Below are 12,773 nucleotides of genomic sequence, written 5' to 3'. Positions count from 1 at the left end.
TCATATCAACATTTAAGGCTAGGCATGGCAATTTAACTCACCTCTAAATATTTGCTGGTGCACACTGGAGCCACATCCAGCACTGATACTTTGGCAGCACTCGAACATTTACTGATGTTCACATCCTGGCTTTAAAGCAGCAGCTTGGCATGCAGTGGGATTCTTGCCATTCCATAAGGAATATCTATGCTAAAGTTGCAGCGTGAGATTAACAGCTGAAACACAGATGACTTTTCATGCAGGGGAACTCACAACTCATTCACTTTCTCCTTGTGTTTCTTCTGAATTGACATGAAGAGATGTATGCAAGCACATGAGACCATTCTGATTTCATGCCTTATAGCATGAACCAAGCAGAAGGTGTCTCTGTCTAGGGAGCTGACCTCCACTGGAGGCAAAGGGAAGAAAACCCACAGAGCCTAAAAATGTTTGTATAAAACTTGCACAGTTCTGTTCTTGCTTATTCTACTGCATCATTAGAGGAAAGCACTGAGCTTTTGTCCTTATCCCATGCCAAGAAGCAGAATAGGATTAAAGCTCAGAAGGTTTTTTTTGTGAGTCAGAGTCACAAAACCTTTGAGATCTTGGCTAATACAGGATTCTTTTAGAACTGTACATCTCCCTGTTTACCCAGAGCATACAAGTGAATGCCATTCCAGTACCTAGAAATGCAGAGAGGCCATGTATGCATTTATGTGCCTATTTCTATAGATTGCATAAATCCATGACTTTCAAGGCTACTGCAATTCAGTAGCACCTCTTCCCCTCTCCAGCAGAGCAGGAACCAAGCAGTGCCTCTCCTGAACTCTTCTCTTCAAAGTCTTGCATATTCACACTCAAATCACTTAAAGCTATTTTTCCACCTTAACTGGGCTTTTGGGCAAGCCCTTTCACCACTAGAGTTAAAAAAAAAGTACACCTGTTTAGGTCATCTCTTAATGGGCACTTTAAAGTGTGCAGTTACATCTCCCTTGCTTTCTCTTCTCTTACTTCTTAGGTACTTATGTGCTGCACCTAATATAACTGAGATACCCAGGACTTGCATCTGGTCATGATCTATTCTCTGACACTCAATCCAGAACATTTAAACTTTAATCTGTATCTTCATTTAATTCCTTGCAAACTACCATGATTAGTTGATTTCTGAATTTGGGCTATTTATAAATTTAGTGAGAGCCTTTTGTAGCATTGTAGATGCACAGGCAGGGAGAGGAGTAGGGAAAAGAACAGAATGATCACAGATGCCTTCCTTGCATGTCAAGGAAGTAGTTATGTAGTAGTCATGCAGTTACACACACGTGTAACTACAATTCAGCAGCAAATGTGCAGGCACACAGTCTTCCCCTCCTCCAGACCAGTCCTACAGTTACATCTGTAATGCCCCATTAGCATAAATTATTAAAGTCATTTTATATGATAAAGGCTTTTGCTGAATAATTAAGTATCAGGATGATTTAAAGTACTTTTCAATGCCCCCAGGGACAAACTGTCACTGAGATTCATTCTCTAAACAGTAATGAATTTGCATCCAATTCATTTTGTATGAAAATAAACAGGAATCTCCCATGAGTTTGTTTCGATCTCACCTTAAACATGTGAAATCTCAGCCACAGGTTTTGTTTTGTTATACTTTATTCCAATGTCCCTTCTAATGATGTTTTTATTTCGTAAACTGTTGTTGGCAAAAAAGTTGACATGAGGTATGAACTTCATGGACCCAATGAAAACAAAAGATGATGAGTGAATTTATATATAAATTGCTGTATTTTTCTAATACTTAGAGAGGGGGAGAAAAGAATCATGCCAGAGCCAGAAGTTTTAAAATGCAGTTTCAAACAAGTCTGTGTCCCCTGACCTCTTCCCAAACCCAGTCCTCTTCAGCTGGTCCCTGCTCTCTGGAGCTGGCAGCCACTCAATTCACCAGTGCTCACACTTCTCCCCTGACTTCTTGAACACCCACTTCAGGCTTTTACAAGAAGACAGTAACCTAAGCAAAGAGAGGCAGCAAGGTGCAACCAGTGCTATTGAGCTTATACTGGACACCTCTACAGCTTATGTCTTAAAAGAAAAAAAACCCCATATATATATATATATATATATATAGATTATATTTTATATATATATATGTATGTATATTTATGTATATGTATACATATGTATATGTATGTATATTTATAAAGTGAACCATCATATGTCAATATCTGATGAAATTTCCTGAGCTAGCCCATCCCCAAACCTCAGCTCAGCACTGCTTGAATGAGTCAGTGCTTCTGGCTGATTCCCAAGCCTTTGAGAGTGCTCCATCTTGCCCCAGATATATTTAATTTGTCAAGCTATTTCTGTGTACAGGGCTCACTTCAAGCATAATATATTTCAAACTCAGACTTCCAGGAAAAGTTTCCAGCTCCTACAAATAATGTAGCATGACAATATAATTCAAATTTATAGACGTCATCCAGAGTTCTATATGGGTTGATTCCTCACATATATTATACCAATATTTGTGTCAAGATAAAACTAAAAATAAGTTGATTATTTTAAGGTTTTCTGAATTTGGGGTCTTCTCAGTTCATCAGCACGTGACTGCAGTTTGCTGGACACTGTTTTGGAGAAGCCACCTTCAAAGCTTAGGAGCTGAGGAGGTCTGTGGGCATCTGGTGAAAACACCTGTAGACCTGCAGAGCACGGTAGCTTGGTGAGAATATTGCTGAGCAAGATGAAGTGTCAGGTGAACTATGGTTTTGGCAGAATCATATATTTTGTTCATCTGATTAAAATCTTCTGAGGATCAGTATTCTCATAAGATTTTATGTTTGACAGCCTGTGAAAATGCATCTTGAGGGATGAGAAGATTGAAGTAATTGTACTGTACATCTCAGAAATGACATTAGCTATCTCCTCTTTCCCCACCCTTATTTGATCAGCAGACTACTGGCCGTGGATCCTGTGGTTTCTTCTTCCAAAGATTTTCTGTTGAATTATTTCTGTAGTAGATCGACAAGTTCCTTAATGAGGTCAGGGAGTTCTCATTTAGCCTTGCCTAAAATGTATGCTGTGCACCTCATTTCACTTGATTAAAAGAGAGAATAAATAATTTATTCAATATTGGCATATATGTAGGTTACTAATAAAATCTGTTTATGAGCATAACCTGCCATGTACTCTCCTGGAACAGTATTTTCTGTGCTGGGAGAATGAGTCTGTTTGGAGCTGTAAAGTGTGGGTTGCTAATGTAAAACCTGAGTTGCAAAGAAGTGACATGGCAGAGCCTGTTAAGAAATGCCATAGCTAATAATGATCATGGAGGTGAGGAGCTCAGCCCTTCAGACATCATTGCTCAATGAATATCCAACGAAGAGCATATGTAGGCAGTGTCAGAAACTTTCCCAAGGCCAACTTCCAACAAATTACATTAGGGCCTAGCAAGGTGATTTTAACCTTCAAATCAACAGCTTTCACCCAAAAGGGATTCATGTTGTGACAAGACAGATAACTGCTGCATAGTTGAAAGGCAAATTGGAAAACCTTGTATTTCTGCTTAGAATTTCAGAATATTAGCAACTAATGTTTAGACAACATTTCTAACTGAGGTATCTTAACAAAAACACTGATGTTCAGATAAATGCATTGTTCTGAAATGCTAGATGGGACTGACTAACATTTTGGTGGTTCACTAATGTCTCATGAAAGTGCTTGAGGTTTTTCCATTTAAAATAGAATTTTAAAATATTTCTGGAAGTATTCCATACTGTTTGCAAGATAGGGAATCTTATCAGTTCTCACAGAGACTGAAGTCTAATTTCCCACAGTGTTTGTAAAACGACATTTAAAATGTAGGGACCCTAAATGTGTCACCTTACTGGCAAGGAACATCACCAATTTGAACCCTAAGTGAAGAATTAATTAATTTTATCTTAGTTCTGTGGCAGTGTTTTATATTGAATGGCTTACATGTTCTTTGTGATAATTAATAATGACACATCCTACGGTGTTTTGTCTGAGATACCAGTCTGGTCTTGCATTGCAGTCTGCTACCTCCAAATCACTTATCATTTATTCAGATCTTCCCCTCTTCCTGACAGTCCTGGGGAGCCTGCTTGCATTTCAAGACCATGTTTAGAATTGTCCCCCTGTGTTTGTAACCTTCTCTGGCCTTGCATTAGCCCAGTTGGTAACATTTCCTTCTCCTCTGATCCATAATGACTCCTTTCATCTCTCAAGCAATATTCTTCCTCACCCTCACATACCCTCTCTGACACTGATGGCAAAGCCTTCCTCATTTCCAGCTCTTCCTTGGCACATGCAGCTTTCTCTTGTCATCTATCAAGTTTCAAGTTAACTGAGAGTCTTGGCCTTTATTTAATGACTTTTATTTCACTGCATAACATGTTTATGGCATGCTTCAAAGGTATTGTCCCAGACACGGGTGAACTGTGAGGGAGGGCTCAGGGGACACCTATTCATGCTACAGTTTTTTGGAGCCTGCCCCCTTCAGTGTAAGTGTTAGATCTCCCATTTATTTATTTCTATTTTCAGTTTAAGTCAATCAAAATCTCTGGAATCAAACCCTTTGTTTTTATTTTTCTAATAATGTGACTTTTTCCCCAGAGAGCCAGAAAAATATTTTTAATGAAAAATGCTTTCCAAGTATGATTGGCAGTTCACCTATGGCAAGAAATTAGTTTCCACAAACACCTTTTTAATTTTGTGCCACCCAAGATGAGTGTCTTTGAAGATCCATAGTAATTTGAAATTATTTAACTGTGCTCATATGTACACTCTCTTGAACATATCAAGCCACACAGCACTTGACACAGAGCCCAGTAAACACAATGAAAGGATTTCTGCCATCTTCAGTGGGCTTTGAAAAGGGGTTTTAGCAAGCAACCATCTCATGGGTGGGCGTGGTATGACCAGGACTGCTGCCATCTGCAAAGACCTGGTTTGGAAGGACCAAAATGTAGAGTTGCTTCAAGAGGAGGGAGCAGCAGCCAGCGCTCATGGCATTGCATCCTATTTCTAAATTTCCAGCTGGTACTGAGGATTTTGCTCTCTTGAGGGTTACAGGCACTTACTGCTCCCCTCCTTGTGTTCTTTTCAAGAAGTGGAGTCATTTGTTTTACTTGAAGACTACAGTAATGCCAAGCTATTTTTGGCTCCACCTCATCTCACCTCTCCTCTTGCTTGTGTCATGATGTCAGTTTTGATCTATTCCTTCCCACTGCTAGACAGCTTTGCCTAAAGACATAATCCTCAGCCCCTAATAATTATGAGTACATCAAAGGTTAGTTGGTTTGCTTAGCTGCAGAGGTCTCCACAAAAATCTGTGTATCTTCACTTGAAAGACATTTATAGTTTTGTGTCAAGCTTTAGAATTATCATGGCCTTCCATTTTTTTCCCCTTCTTCATAGTGACATATTCTTGCCCACTACAGAACTGATTTAAAAAGCACAACTATATCCCCAAAATGAAGACACCTTCCCCTTCAGACACCTTCTCCTTCATATTTTAATGATCCTCATGTTTTGTAGTGTCTGCCAGCAGTAAAATTATACCCTATGGATTATGAAAAAACTCTTAGCAGAAGTCACAGATTAACTATTTTTTGCCAGTTCTAGGGACTTCCATTTTTTGTACCTAAAGCCACATACTATGACTAGTTTATAAAAAAGCAAACAAGAAAAAAAAAATCCAGTATTTCCAAATTCTGAAAATTGAAAGGAGTTGTCTGTTGCTGATACAGTTTTATTCTACTAAGAAGTAGGCTATTGCAAGGCATGTGAGGTCACTCATCTCAGATCTCTTCAGCATAATTCCATCTTATCCCTATAACCCTCAGCCAAGTTGATGCACATAGACAACAGTGAATGGATGACACTAATTACCAGGTAAACAACGTATTTTCAGTGGCAACAGATCAAGAAGAAAGTTTCAAAAGTGAAAGGAATTCACAGAGAATCCACCTTGGGGGAGGATGTAACACGATAAAGAATAGTTCAGCATAAAAGATCTCGGAGGGATGCCCATGGCATTGAAGTGAAGAGAAGCAAGTCAGTACTCAAGCTGTTGACATTGCAGCTAGGAATTTAAGTAGGAATTTGGCTTCTCATCACTGATTTCAGTCCATAGACTATAGTAAATTTAAATAGAAAGCACACATAGTTAAAGTAACTGTTGAAACAAACTATCAAAGAAATTGATGCATGGAAAGTGCCTTTGCATGAAGACTGAATGAATACCTTTCTGGGAACTCGGTCTTAGCCAAATACAATTTATGCTTAGTCAAACACATGTTTTTCTGGCTTGGTGTAGGATAGCTGGATGAAATTTAATAGCCTCTAATTCACTGTAGGTCAAACTAAATGATTTACACTATATCATTATAGTATAATATTCATATGTTCAGGATTCCACTCTTGCCTACAGCTCTGTGAAAAAGCCCCTGGTAAATCTCCCATTAGCTTCAAAAGGCCCACATGTGGTCTAAAAGACTGCAGTTAAAACCCACATAATATATATGTAATATATATTCACACGTCTCATAGTATGCACGTGTGTGTGTACATATGTGGGTGTTATATTTACACATACACAGCCAAAATCTGGCCAGTCATGAAAATAGCTCCAAATCTGAACACAAGCCAGAGGAAATATTACGTATTCCTATTTTGCTGCATGACATCACAGAAGCCGCTGCTGCTTTTCTTTGCTCTTTTTTTTTCTTTTTTTTTCCCTGAAAGAACAAAAAAATAATCACAGGCAGGAGGTGCTTTCATAACTGCTGCAGCTGGCTGGGAGCTGTGGATTTGTATGTCAGGGGCATGTTTGTCTCACACACCCTGGAGCCGTCCCTCAGCCTCTCGCTTTCCGACGGGGAACTCGCCGGTTGCGCTTCTTTCTGCGCCCCGAAAAGCGTTGGCAAACACATATTTGCATGGCAGTTGGTATGTGTTTTGTCCTGTTTGCTCTGCGTAATGTAACGTGATGTGACAGGCTGTAATTCATCACATCAGCTGCGTGACAGCAGAGGCCTTGGAAAGGAGGTGTGATGGTGGGCTGATGCGAGGTGGCAATTTAATGCTGGGTTGTAGTCTCTCAGTGTTAAGGTTTTTTCAAATCACCTACCAAATAATTATCTCTGAGTATTCCCTGTGCAGGTGAGTTTGAGAAGTAGTGATCAGGCAGAGCACAGTCAGCATCAGGAGGAAGCTGAAGGTCCCTGTGCTCAGACGGAACAACTCTTGTAAATATGAGAACCTTTGCACATGTGGTGTTAGATCAAACAGACAAACAAGAACATTGAAGGACAATTTATTTATTTCCTCCTCTCTCACTGCACTCCCCAGGCACACCACAGGTCCTTATGTGGGAATATTGTGGAATTGCCGAGGGCAAAAATGGAGGTTGAGGCTGTTTTCTTCCAAAGACTCCTACACAAGAGACTGCTTGACGGTTCACCCCTGAAAAATTCCCACCGCAGGTGTTAGGGTGTTTGATAACCTCATGGTGGTTCTTGTGGAGTGCTTCCAGCCTAACAAAACCAAGTTGCCTGTTAAAATCCCATCTCAGGACTGGGACATTCTAATCAGGACACGGCTGGCGAGAGGCATAGGGAAGAGCTCAGCAGGGCCCGAGAGTGAGCTTTGCATCCACTGCTCTTCTCAGTCCTGCACTTTCTGAAGTGTCACACTTGGCCAGAAGATGAAACAAAAGGAGTTGTTGAAGAAAAACCATTGGTGAAAAAGTGATCTGCAGTGCCTAGCACAAGGCAGTAAGTACATGCAGAATTAATGACTTTTTTCTTTCCTAAACATACATTCTGTATTTAATTTCAGCTATTTGAAGTATTTTTCCCTAAATATCCTTTCTGTCAGTTACTCTGCACTGACACTTCTTTTTACTTTAACTCTCAGTGCCACGAAACTTCTGCAACTCCCCAACTCATGCATGAATAATACCTGCCATTCAAGAATATTTTTCACAGCATTCAAGGCACTAAAAATCCTGAATTGTACTAGATTTCAAACTATAAATTCAGTCTTAAAAACAGATTGTGAGGCAGCTGGTTATCTCTGCAATGTTGATATTATGAAATGGCAAAATATTTTAATATGATGGAAAGATATCATTAATGATAGCTTATAAGCATGTATGGTGTTCACTTTAATTAGTCATTTGCTGCAGTCACACTGCCATCATCTTTATGATAATCAAAGCTGCAACAGCCACTTGATTTCTGCCTCCTGCCCTCCCAGCCCAGGGACACCACAACATCAGTAAAAAGCTGGGGTAGGGTTCTCACATAAATTAGATTCCATGGATTAACCACTTAACTGATAGTTTAAAATTTTTCCCTGTAAAGGAATGTGGAAGTCAATATTCTTTCCTGTAGTCTTATGTTAAAAACCTAAACATGGCTTCTCTATTTTTTTTTCAAAAAATTAACATTTTTTCACAACAACTAGATCATATTTTTTGCCTAATGTAACCTGTGCTACATTTTGCTATGGTTACTCATTTGCCCCTGCTGAATTTAGTCCTTTCTCTTGATAACATTCTTGCTGCTAAAATCTCCCCTGGAGACCTCCAAATACACCTAAAGTGCACCAGATGAAAGGCAAATTCTGGGGCCATCCCAGACACCTTGCAGAATAATCCCAGGATGTGTTTTTACATTATTTGGTAGGTGCTGGTGAACCATCAGGAGCCTTACATGAGCTCACCCTCTGACTGGAGGGTTTGGAACCCATCCTAAACCCTGTTTGAAGTTCACTGCTAAATTTCACCACATTTCTGCTTAAATAATACAAACTCATATCACCCAAGATGCAAGAGGGTGGCTACAATTAATTATTTCTTTTACTGCATAGGATGCACTGTGGCCAAAGAAAAGAGCTACAAAGTGCTTACCTTAGGCCCTTGCTTTTGGCCACCAAAGGGCAAAACCTTTTGTTCATGAAGGCAAATGTGGAGCCTGTGTGAGCACCCTCTGCTGCAGTGTGAGCCCAGATCACCCTGCTCACTGTGCTGCCATTGCCTCAGACATGTAAGGGAGGAGTTAGCACCACACTGATCACTGTAATAAGCAGAATTTTAACAGTAAAACATTCCAGAAACATTCCTCAACCAGTCATGAAGGAAGCACAGGCTTTAGTCAGTGCCTTATTTTCATGAATTACTGTCAATTGTGCTGTCCCAGCCTATTCCCGTGTGTGTTTGGGAGTTCTGCTGTCCCCTCGCTGGGATAGAGCCAAGACAGCAGGTAAAGAACTGGATGCAATTAGACCTTTACAACCATCACCAACCCTCTGGATGATTCTGACCTCCTCATTTTAGCCTTGGATGGTTGTGCTTTCCTTTGGGGACTGGGTGACCTCTCTGTGGCAGGCTGCCCATCCTTTCAGCACCATGCCATGCCAGGGCCCCTCGCTGTCACCTCCCTGTGGCTGACCATACACGGCCAGGTGAAGTCCATTTCCTAAGCTCGCTTGTTTTCTGTCATTTTTGCCACACAGGGTGAGAGCACACCCCTGGGGAATCAGCTGTAATCCTCTCGTTCGTGTTTGCCATTAGGTGTCAGTGTGACAACAACCACGGTACACAAAGGCTGCGCTGGGTTGTGCAGGGACACCACCCCCATCCTAAACTTCTCATTGTCCACTCGGGGAAAATACAGCGTGAAACCGAGGGGAAGGAAAGGCCGGAGAAAGCAATCAACATTTTATTTCCGGGTGCTTTTCCATCACCTAATTGAAATTATTTACTAACAGATAAGTCTGTTTGCATTTCATTCAGCGTGTCTCAGGTTCCCGGTGCTGCAGTTGTCAAAGAAGGGTAATATTGACAAAACCAGAAGAGTTTCTGCACACACTGATCTCACCCTCTTTTGGGGCAAAAGAAACAGTCAATATTATCAGTAATTTGCAGTCAGCAGGAGGTAAACTGCTCTCCCAGTGCAAATGTTAAATTACTTGTGTGAGTTGAAGCCTGACAATATTGGTGCTTATAGATGAGTCCTTCACAAGTTGTTTAAAATACTGTATTAGAAATTACAACTTGAAGTCCACTCATTTCAAAGAGAAGAATAAAAAACTTTAAAAATTGTTTTAAAGGAATTTTTTTTGTCCGAAATAGTGCGGGTTTTTTTGGTGTATCAGAGGTATGCATGATGAAGAAATAGTAAAATACACTAGTGTATTAAGAAGTTGAAATTGTTTTTAAAGAAAGCTTCAGGCATTTCCCAAAACATAGCAAACAGTTTCTGGTTGTATGGGAGTTTTAAAAGTTTTAAAATTAAAATCAGGGTTTAGTGGGGGGGAAAGTATTTTTAGAAGATAATTAATTTATAAAATATTCTCCAGTAGCAGTATTCAGAATACATGAAGTACTCGTAGGATAGCCTCTTTTTTGGCCTTATATTTGGAAATGCAAATGTTTTCACCTTTAATCAGATTTTGATCAGGTCAATGTAATGGTTAAACCAGCTTGGCCTTCACCAGGACCAGGGAATCTGTTGTGCCAGAGGATCATTGGGATTCAGCTTTGCCTTCACCTTTTCTGCTTTGAAAGGGAACAAGTTCTGAGCGTGGCTTAAATTTCGTGGTGTTTTTCTTTATACTGATAGATTAAATCTCAAGCAGCACCATGCTGATGTGATAAGCATCTGAGCAAGCTGGCTTTTCTTTTCCCTCCTTCCAGATTTCTAGTAACTCCATGGCACTGGAGTGGTTATTCTTGAGCATGCACTGCACAGCCCAGGGTAATCCAGCCAGAACAAGAATACTCAGGTACCATCTCTGCTACAATTCCCCAAGTTGGGCAGTTGCAGGTCTCTTCATGAGAGCAGAGCCTTCCAAAATTTGGTAGCCATGCCCCTCTTCAATTTGGAGATGGGAAATGAAAAACTAATGTGCCAATTTGATGTTGTCCTTATAACAGATAATTATAGGCTTTAGGAATAGAAAAGATGCCTGATTAAATGGCTCCAGCCATCTGCTATTGCAAGACTCTGAAGTAATCCTTGACCATTTTCATATTAAGAGCTGCCACGAAGATGTTCTCCCACTGCTTATGCCACTCAGCTTGCCTAGAAAGCTGTCTCCTCTGCTCTAGCTTACTGGCATCCCAACTCACTTTTTCTTTGTATTATTCTAAATAGCAGTGATTAAACCTTTATATCAGTGCTGTTGGGGGGGAGGGGCTTGAAAGTAGAACATATCTATTTTGACTTCAGAAATATAAATTGAAGAGATCCTTATTTTCACATGTGGTTTCAGATCAGGTTCTTCTTCTTCTTTTTTGTGGTACAAAGGGAGCAGATGAAAAGCCAGCTAGGCAAGCAGTTTCAAAAACCCCAGCACTGGGCACTGTGGCTGCTTGTACCCCTGCTCCATTGGGGTCCCAGGGGAGGCATAAGAAGAGCCTCAAGGGCCAAGCACAAGCTGCTCACATAACACTCTGCCTCAGCTGGTTTAGGTGAGCCCAAAGGTAATTTTGCTGGTTTTGAAGCAAAATCCTTAGTCAAACAGACCTGAAAGCAGCAGAGAGCTGTAAGACTGCTTTACCCTGAGCATTGTTCTTATAGAGAGTGTTGCTTCAACCAACTCTTTACAGATCAGAAAATATCCTGGTGCCAGGATCCTCCCTGCAATGGGCTGAGTTCCCAACTGCAGCCTAAACCAGTCCAAAAATGTGCCCGAAAACACAAGGAAGGGTTTCCACCTGAAGCCAGAGAAGAGACAGAAGGAGCAGAGTCAGGCTGTAAGGAAGGACTATAAGGGCACAGGAATAACCAGGTAGAAGTAAACATCTCTGAGTGATGCACATCTGTGTGAGAAGGACTATGTGAGAAGGTGGTGGCATGTAAAGAATGAAAAAGATCACTGCTGCAATGCAGGAAAGTGGAAAGATGCCTTTGTAAGGGCAAATTTTTCCCATTGAACATTAATTGCTTTCCATGGATACAAAATGCACTTTAAGTGATAAATGGAGTGGCTGACAAGCAATGCTGTATTTAACAGATATCAGAGAATGCAATGTAGGTTAATTACCTTCCCTTAAAATTAATTTTTTTCTCCCAAAGAGGTGAGCCTCTGTTTGAGACAGAAGCTAATCTCCAAACTCCTGTTGTCTACTTCAATGAAAAGAGGAGTGAGAAAGGGAATGAAATGGGGTGGTGAGGAGACCCCAGCAGGAGCCATGGTGACTTTTTTCCCCCAGCACTGAGGCATCAGTTTTTTGCATTGCTTCCCATGGACTTTCCTCTTTGGTTACCTTCAGAAGCACAAGCAATGCCAGGAACTGCCCACAGCTCCCTCCAGGGCTTTGGGCTTCCCAAGCGGTGTCCACAGTCGCTGCTCCTGCTGACACAGTTTATTTAAATAGGCAGGAAGAAAGTATTGGTGTTTGCAGGAGGCAGTGTATAGTGTAAACTACTTCTGTGAGGTTTTAAAAAGAAGAAACGCTCTGGTATTCCTGCCACTCTGTAATTGAGGGATATCAGTCAGGTTTAGATCTTCCCAGGGAGTGGAAGGAACAGCCTGGGAATGAAAAACCCACTGTTCCTGCAACGTTGCATTTCCCCTCCAACAGGGCACATGAAGTGTAGTGTGTCCCCTTTCCAGAGCTGTTTTCCTCTAAATCAGTTTCTTCTAGTGGGAAGGTGTGGGAAGGAAAGTATCAACCCATCAGTTGGGGTTTTTGGTGCCAACAGGGTCACATCAGCTTCTTAAAGCCTTTGGGCACCCAAACCACAGAATGCGCTGGTGGTTAT

At 40.9% G+C, this 12,773-nt stretch overlaps 1 protein-coding gene across 8 annotated transcripts in view; it reads left to right on the top strand.

Annotated features, from left to right (window-relative positions):
* The window catches only part of WDPCP (WD repeat containing planar cell polarity effector), a 149,233-nt gene that overhangs the window by 109,808 nt on the left and 26,652 nt on the right, over nt 1-12,773 (top strand). The gene's annotated exons all lie outside the window — the stretch shown is intronic.

This window comes from Vidua macroura, chromosome 3, assembly GCF_024509145.1.
Source record: "Vidua macroura isolate BioBank_ID:100142 chromosome 3, ASM2450914v1, whole genome shotgun sequence".
Lineage (NCBI taxonomy): Eukaryota > Metazoa > Chordata > Aves > Passeriformes > Viduidae > Vidua > Vidua macroura.
Note: the sequence above shows the minus strand (reverse complement) of the source record. Positions and strands in the feature narration are given on the sequence as shown.